General features: G+C 40.9%; 1 pseudogene; it reads right to left on the bottom strand.

Moving 5' to 3' along the window:
* Nucleotides 1–626: 626 nt before the first annotated feature.
* Nucleotides 627–1,522, bottom strand: LOC113905082 (annotated as a pseudogene).
* Between the last annotated feature and the right edge of the window lie 7,554 nt (nucleotides 1,523–9,076).

Below are 9,076 nucleotides of genomic sequence, written 5' to 3'. Positions count from 1 at the left end.
TTTTATCTCTTACATTTGTTCATCCATTCAATCATCTGAAGTACAAATAACCACAAACCCCTGTATAGTAAGTGTATGTGTCTTTGCCTGTTTGTGTACTGGAATGAGGGATATTTAGACTAGATGAGCCTGTAACAAAATTATGGCACTTCCCTTCTCTTTTATACATATGGGCCTCTTAACGCATCACATGAAACTTTTGAGACACCAGTTTAGACACCGAACTTTGCAATGTCCCAAAAGGTACAAATATATTAAAATTAAAAAAAAAAAAACCTTCATGTTTATTTTTACTCTGTTGGTGATGTACAGGGAAGCCTGGTGTCTTGCAGTCCATGGGGTTGCAAAGAGTTGGACACAACTGAGCGACTTAACTGAACTGAACCGATTGAAAAATAAACGTTGACAGGGGATCATGATTAGAATTGGCACGTTTGGTCCATGAAAGAATGAGAAGCCTTGGCATTCATCTTGCCTGTGAATTAAAAAAAATAATAATAATAAAGCAAAGCATACTTTGATTTTAATTATGCTACTCCCACAAGAGTCAAACATTGTCATATATAATAATTTGTACAGGTTCACTAAAACCATGACTCAATAAACAGTCAATCCAGCCCCACAACTCATCTTTTGCTTTTTGAGATAATTCTGACATGTCTTAACTTTCTCATGACATTTTTCACTCCTGTATTCCTCAGTGTGTAGATGAGTGGATTGAGGAAGGGTGTTCCAATCGTGTAAAATACTTCCACAATCTTGTTCATGGGGAATGTGGCTGGGGGCCAAGTATATATAAATATAAACGGACCAAGAAGTGCAAGTGGAGAGGGACTTTTTCCTCCCTTCTGCACTGTGAATGCAAAATAACAATGTAAGAGATCATCAGAATTCTAAAACTGCTTGCACAAATTGCCCCGCTATTAATCACCACCAGTAAGTTCATCACATAAATATCCATGCAGGCAAGTTTCAACAGTGGCTACATATCACAGCAATGGTGATCAATCAAATTGGATCTGCAGAAGGACAATCTAAAGGCCAGAATAATCTGAGCCATAGAATGTGTAAAAGACCCTATTCATGCAAGAACAATCAGGATGATGCAGACTTGCTGCCTTATGATGGTTGCATAATTCAAGGGCTTACAGATGGCCACATACCAATCCATGGCCATAAGGACCAGGACAAAGATCTCCATGCATCCAAATAAATGCAGTGCAAAGATCTGAGTCAGGCACTCATTGTAAGACATGCTTTTCTTTGCATACAGGGCATCCATGATTAATCTGGGGCTATTTAAGTTGGAAAGCAGGTATCAACCAAAGAAAAATGAAATAGGAAGATGTACATGGGGCTCCCAAGTGTCTGGCTGAATTTTTATGGTCATAATAATAAGCAAATTACCCATCAACATTCCTGCAGAGAAAATGAAGAAGATTACAAATACCATTTTCTGTCTCTTAGGATCTTGAATCAATCCTAACAATATGAACTCGATTACATTGTTATTTTGCTGCATTGATTCATGTGGAGAGGGCAAAGCTCTGCTGAGAAAATATCTGCAGGAGAAAAGAAGAAAGAAAATGGCATGAATGCTACATGTGTGATAAGTCACTTTAGTCATGTCCCACTCTGTGATCCCATGGACTGTAGTCGCCAGGGCCCTCTGTCCATGGAATACTCCAGGCAGGAATACTGGAATGGCTTGCTATTTCCTTCTCCAGGGGATCTTCCTGACACAGGGACTAAACCAGTGTCTGTCTCCTGCTTTAGCACGTGGCTCTTTACCACTAGAGCGATAGAGCCCTAATAGGTACACATGATCATGGGACTGCCACCTTTCAATGCATACCCATTATCTGCAGTGCAATGTTTTATCTGAATTAAATGGAATTCATAATATTCACTCAACCTGTTTCTTAAAGTCATCTGAAAATAATATTAAAAGAAATTAAAATAATAAAAAAGTAAATAATTCTTCAAATGCCATGAATATTAATTTGAGTTACTTTGCAAGAGTGAATAACTTTTTCACTGTAGCTTATCTTCAATTTCTATCAAGGACATATTGATATTTAGTACAGTTCAGTTCAGTTCAGTTGCTCAGTCGTGTCTGACACAGTGAACCCATGAATTGCAGCACACCAGGCCTCCCTGTCCATCACCAACTCCCAGAGTTCACCCAGACTCACGTCCATCGAGTCAGTGATGCCATCCAGCCATCTCATCCTCTGTCATCCTCCTACCCTCAATCCCTCCCAGCATCAGAGTCTTTTCCAATGAGTCAACTCTTCGCATCAGGTGGCCAAAAAATTGGAGTTTCAGCTTCAGCATCAGTCATTCCAAAGAACACCCAGGACTGATCTCTTTTAGAATGGACTGGTTGGATCTCTTTACAGTCCAAGGGACACTCAAAAGTCTTCTCCAACACCACAGTTCAAAAGCATCAATTCTTCGGCGCTCAGCTTTCTTCACAGTCCACCTCTCAAATCCATACACGACCACTGGAAAAAGCATAGCCTTGGCTAGATGGACTATTGTTGGCAAAGCAATCTCTCTGCTTTTTAATATGCTATCTAGGTTGGTCATAACTCCTACCAAGGAGTAAGCATCTTTTAATTTCATGGCTGCAATCACCAACTACAGTGAATTGGAGCCCCAAAAAATAAACTCTGACACTCTTTCCAATGTTTAGCCATCTATTTCCCATGAAGTGATGGGACCAGATGCCATGATCTTCGTTTTCTGAATGTTGAGCTTTAAGCCAACTTTTTCACCCTCCTCTTTCACTTTCATCAAGAGGCTTTTTAGTTCTCTTAACTTTCTGACATAAGGGTGGTGCCATCTGCATATAGGAGGTTACTGATATTTCTCTCAGCAATCTTGATTCCAGCTTGTGCTTCTTCCAGACCAGCGTTTCTCATGATGTACTCTCCATATAAGTTATATGAGCAGGGTGACAATATACAGCTTTGACGTTCTTCTTTACCTATTTGGGACCAGTCTGTTTGTTGTTCCATGTCCAGTTCTAACTGTTGCTTCCTGACCTGACTATAGATTTCTCAAAAGGCAGGTCAGGTGGTCTGGTATACCCATCTCTTTCAGAATTTTCCACAGTTTATTGTGATCCACACACTCAAAGGCTTTGGCATAGTCAATAAAGCAGAAAGAGGTGTTTTTCTGGAACTCTCTTGCTTTTTCCGTGATCCAGTGGATGTTGCCAATTTGATCTATGGTTCCTCTGCCTTTTCTAAAACCAGCTTGAACATATGGAAGTTCATGGTTCACGTATTGCTGAAGTCCAGCTTGGAGAATTTTGAGCGTTACTTTACTAGTGTATGAGATGAGTGCAATTGTGCAGTAGTTTCAGCGTTTTTTGGGATTGGAATGAAAACTGATCTTTTCCAGTCCTGTGGCCACTGCTGTTTTCCAAATTTGCTGGCATACTGAGTGCAGCACTTTCACAGCATCATCTTTCAGGATTTGAAAGAGCTCAACTGGAATTCTGTCACCTCCACTAGCTTTGTTGGTAGTGATGTTTTCTAAGGCCCACTTGACTTCACATTCCAGCATGTCTGGCTCTAGGTGAGTGATCACACCATCGTGATTATCTGGGTCGTGAAGATTTTTTTTGTACAGTCCTTCTGTGTATTCTTGCCACCTCTTCTTAATATCTTCTGCTTCTGTTAGGTCCATACCATTTCTGTACTTTATCAAGCCCATCTTTGCATGAAATGTTCCCTTGGTATCTCTAATTTTCTTGAAGAGATCTAGTCTTTCCCGTTCTGTTTTTTTCCTCTATGTCTTTGCATTGATTGCTTAGGAAGGCTTTCTTATCTCTTTTTTCTATTCTTTGGAACTCTGCATTCAGATGCTCACATATTTCCTTTTATCCTTTGCTTTTCACTTCTCTTATTTTCACAGCTATTTGTAAGGCCTCCGCAGACAGACATTTTGCTTTTTTTTCATTTCTCTTCCATGGGGATGGTCTTGATCTCTGTTTCCTGTACAATGTCATGAACCTTCATCCATAGTTCATCAGGCACTCTATCTATCTGATCTAGGCCCTTAAATATATTTCTCACTACCACTGTATAGTCATAGGGGATTTGATTTAGGTCATACCTGAATGGTCTAGTCGTTTTCCCTACTATCTTCAATTTAAGTCTGAATTTGGTAATAAGGTGTTCATGATCTAAGCCACAGTCAGCTGCTGGTCTTGTTTTTGTTGACTGTATAGAGCTTCTCCCTCTTTGGCTGCAAAGAATATAGTCAATCTGATTTTGGTCTTGACCATCTGGTGATGTCCATGTGTAGAATCTTCTCTTGTGTTGTTGGAAGAGAGTGTTTGCTATGACCAGTGTGTTCTCTTGGCAAAACTCCATTAGCCTTTTCCTGCTTCATTCCTTATTCCAAGCCAGATTTGCCTGTTACTCCAGGTGATTCTTGACTTCCTACTTTTGTGTTCCAGTTCCCTATAATGAAAAGGACATCTGTTTTGGCTGGTAGTTCTAAAAGGTCTTGTAGGGCTTCATAGAACCATTCAACTTCAGCTTCTTCAGCATTACTGGTTGGGTCATAGTCTTGGATTACTGTGATATTGAATGGTTTGCCTTGGAAACCAATAGAGATCATTCTGTCATTTTTGAGATTGCATCTAAGTACTGCATTTTGGACTCTTTTGTTGACCATGATGGCTACTCCATTTCTCCTAAGGGATTCCTTCCCACAGCAGTATATTTAATGGTCATCTAAGTTAAATTCACCCATTCCAGTCCATTTTAGTTTGCTGATTCCTAGAATGTCGATGTTCACTCTTGCCATCTCCTGTTGGACTACTTCCAATTTGCCTTGATTCATGGACCTGACATTCCAGGTTCCTATGCAATATTGCTCTTTACAGCATCGGACCTTGCTTCTATCACCAGTCACACCCACAACTGGGTATTGTTTTTGCTTTGGCTCCGTCCCTTCATTCTTTCTGGAGTTATATCTCCACTGATCTCCAGTAGCATATTGGGTACCTACCAACCTGGGGAGTTCCTCTTTCAGTATCTTATCATTTTGCCTTTCATACTGTTCATGGGTTTCTCAAGGCAAGAATACTGAAGTGGTTTGCCATTCCCTTCTCCAGTGGACCACATTCTGTCAGACCTCTCCACCATGACCCGCCCATCTTGGGTGGCCCCACACATCATGGCTTAGTTTCACTGAGTTAGACAGGTCTGTGGTCCATGTGATTGGATTGACTAGTTTTCTGTGATTTTTGTTTGTGTGTCTGCCCTCTTGCAACACCTGCCATCTTACTTGGGTTTCTCTTACCTTGGACGTGGGGTATCTCTTCACCACTGCTCCCGCAAAGCACAGCCACTGCTCCTAACCTTTCACAAGGGGTGTCTCCTCACAGCCACCCCTCCCGACCTTGAAGGTGGAGTAGGTCCTGTTGGCCCTCCTGCGCCTGCGCAGCCACTGCTCCTTGGACATGGGGTTGCTCGTCTCAGGCAACACCCCTGATCTCGGTCATGGGATAGCTCCTCCCAGCCACTGCCCCTGATCTCAGTCATGGGGTAGCTCCTGTCGGACGCCGCCCCTGACCTTGGGCAAGGGGTAGCTCCTCTCAGCCACACTTCTGCGCAGTTCGTGTCAGCCAGTGCGCTTCTGCCACCCAGTCCGTCACAGCAATGTTCCCTATTGCATAAGTAGAGAAATTGTTTACCTAATTTACGCAATATGCTGTCACATCTTCAACAAAATGTCCAGTGATAAAATACTCTTCTAGTCAATATTGCTTTGAGTAATGATTGTCAAAACATTTCAGAATGTCTTTCATAATAAAACCTGAAGATTCTTGAGAATCTCTTGGACAACAAAGAGATCAAACCAGTCAATCCTAAAGGAAATCAGTCCTGAATATTCATTGGAAGGACTGATGCTGAAGTTGAAGCTCCAATACTTTGGCCACCTGATGAGAAGAACTGACTCACTGAAAAGACCCTGATGCTGGGAAAGATTGAGGGCAGGAGGAGAAGAGGATAACAGAGGATAAGATGCTTGGATGGCATGACCGACTCAAAGAACAAGAGTTTGAGTAAACTCTGGGAGATAGAAAAGGACAGGGAAGCCTGGTGTGCTGCAGTAGTAAAGAGTCAGATATAATTTAGTTACTGAACTACAACAAAGCACACATAAAAATATATGCACATAAACACACTGCATTACACACATATAAACCTATGATAGTAGACTGAGTGGAGAGAAAAAAAAAAGCATAAAATTTTAGCAATGAGTACACAGCCAGTTGATCCAGTCTATCATTAAATTTATTTTAATCTGTTGTCTTGACTAAGTTTAATTTTTCTTCAGTTCAGTCACTCCATTCTGTCCAAGTCTTTGTGACCCCATGGACCGCAGTACGCCAGGCCTCCCTGTCCATCACCAACTCCCGGAGTTCATCCAAACTCATGTCCATCAAGTCAGTGATGCCATCCAGCCATCTCATCCTCTGTCCTCCCCTTCTCCTCCTGCCCCCAATCTCTCCCAGCATCAGGGTCTTTTCCAATGAGTCAACTCTTCGCATGAGGTGGCCAAAGTATTGGAGTTTTAGCTTTAGCATCAGTCCTCCCAATGAATACCCAGGACTGATCTCCTTTAGGATGGACTGATTGGATCTCCTCACAGTCCAAGGGACTCTCAAGAGTCTTCTCCAACATCACAGCTCAAAAGCATCAATTCTTCGGCTCTCAGCCTTCTTTACAGTCCAACTCTCACATCTATACATGACCACTGGAAAAACCATAGCCTTCACTAGATGGACCTTTGTTGCAAAAGTAATGTCTCTACTTTTGAATATGCTATCTAGTCATAACTTTTCTTCCAAGGAGTAAGCATTTTTTAGTTTCATGGCTGCAGTCACCATCTGCAGTGATTTTGGAGCCCCCCAAAAATAAAGTCTGACACTGTTTCCCCATCTATTTCCCAAGAAGTCTGCCGGAGTCCAGCTCCAGCAGCCAGGTAATCAGTCTGAAGGGATGGGAGGTGTCAGTGAGTCACAATGCAGCCTCTCATTCATTTTTCTTGACTGCATATTTATTTCAAACTTAAGATTCTCTTTTATACTTTTACAGAAGCATTAGGTCAGAGGTTTGACATTTTCAGTTCCCCCTGACCCAAATTTGTTGTCTTATAAATCATTGCTGCCCCTCAAAAGGAGTTCCTGCCTCAGCGATTCTCTTTTCTACTTCTTCTCATGTGTCCTTGTGAATACACTGTAACTCATGTTAATGTCTGGGCTACATACCACATCCCTCAGTTTATTTTTTTTCTTTCTAAATCCTGTTTGTCCCTAGTATCCTGAGCTCACTTTCTCTACAAAGCCTTCTAACCACTAATATCTCCAAAATTCCTAATCTCTATAAGCTATAGTAAAATATGCTAACATTACAACATTCCTTAAATCTTTAGCTTCTAACTCTTTTAATTATTCCTAAGCCCTAAATTCAGGAAACTCCTTTGCCATAAACATTTCCCTCACAAATAGGTTTCAGATAACAATCCCTCCCATGGCCTCAAGCTGCGGCCTACATGCTCATCCTGGAACACTTTTTTGTAAAGGTCCTTGAATGAATGTCAATGACTAATTTTATGAATTATTCTCTGAGCACAGCTGCAGAAGGCTTTGTGCTTTCTCATGCTCCTCTCAAGAACAATAAGAACCTTAATTCTTTTCAGTCAACTCAGCCGAGGAGAGGAAAAAACAAGTCAGAATCACAAGACATAACTCCTTCATCCCGGGCCCATGCCTGTGGGACAAGGAGAGGGAGTTGGGGCCGTGCCTCCATTTTGTCAGTAATGCCTAATGAGGCTCCCGACAGAAGTCATGGGACCAGATGCCATGATCTTAGTTTTCTGAATGTTGAGCTTTAGGCCAACTTTTTCACCCTCCTCTTTGACTTTCAACATGAGGCTTTTTAGTTCCTCTTCACTTTCTGCCATAAGGGTGGTGTCATCTGCATATCTGAGGTTACTGATATTTCTCCTGGCAATCTTGATTCCAGTTTGTGCTTCTTCCAGCCCAGCATTTCTCATGATGTACTCTGCATAGAAGTTAAATAAGCAGGGTGACAATATACAGCCTTGACGTACGCCTTGTCCTATTTGGAACCAGTCTGTTGTTCCATGTCCAGGCCTAACTGTTGCTTCCTGACCTGCATAAAGATTTCTCAAGAGGCAGGTCAGGTGGTCTGGTATTCCCATCTCTTTCAGAATTTTCCACAGTTTATTGTGATCCACACAGTCAAAAGCTTTGGCATAGTCAATAAAACAGAAATAGATGTTTTTCATGAACTCTCTTGCTTTATCCATGATCCAGCGAATGTTGTCAATTTGATCGCTTGTTCCTCCGCCTTTTCTAAAACCAGCTTGAACATCTTTACAATTTTAATATTTTTCAATTTTAATGTGGTTTCTTTTAGGATTTTAAGTCTTCATTGGATTTATCACAATATTGCTTCTGTTTTGTTTTGATTTTCCCCGCTGCAATGCTTGTGTAATCTTAGCTCCTGACCAGGAATCAAACCCACACCCCCTACATTGGAAGGCACAATCTTAACCACTGGGCCACCAGGAAAGTCTCCAGATGTTGACAATCTTAAATTCAGCTCATATTTTTTTTTTAATTTTATTCTTCAAATTATACTATATTGTTCAATGTTAAATTTAAACTCAGGGATTCACTGTGTCTAAAATGAAGGGAAATTTTCAAAAATGAACATATACCATATTCAGAACTTTTAAAAAATATTTCAGGTTTATGGTTAAGTACTAGGAATTTATAAAGTAAACCCAGAAAGCTACAAGTAATACCTGTAACTTTTCAGTTGAATTCTTGTAATGTATATTTTTAATGGCCTATACTGTCACCTCAAGTAAGGGAAGATAAAAATAAAGAGAGCTTTTTTTCATATCTAGCTGTATGCTAATCACTGAACAATCTGTCTTATGTGCCTTTATAGTCTCCAAACAAGCAGGCAGTAACAGATTATATATGCCCAAGTGGTAAAGTATATTTACAACT

The sequence above is a fragment of the Bos indicus x Bos taurus genome, chromosome 15 (assembly GCF_003369695.1).
Source record: "Bos indicus x Bos taurus breed Angus x Brahman F1 hybrid chromosome 15, Bos_hybrid_MaternalHap_v2.0, whole genome shotgun sequence".
Taxonomy (NCBI): Eukaryota; Metazoa; Chordata; class Mammalia; order Artiodactyla; family Bovidae; genus Bos; species Bos indicus x Bos taurus.
This window is presented reverse-complemented; position numbering and strand designations above follow the sequence as displayed.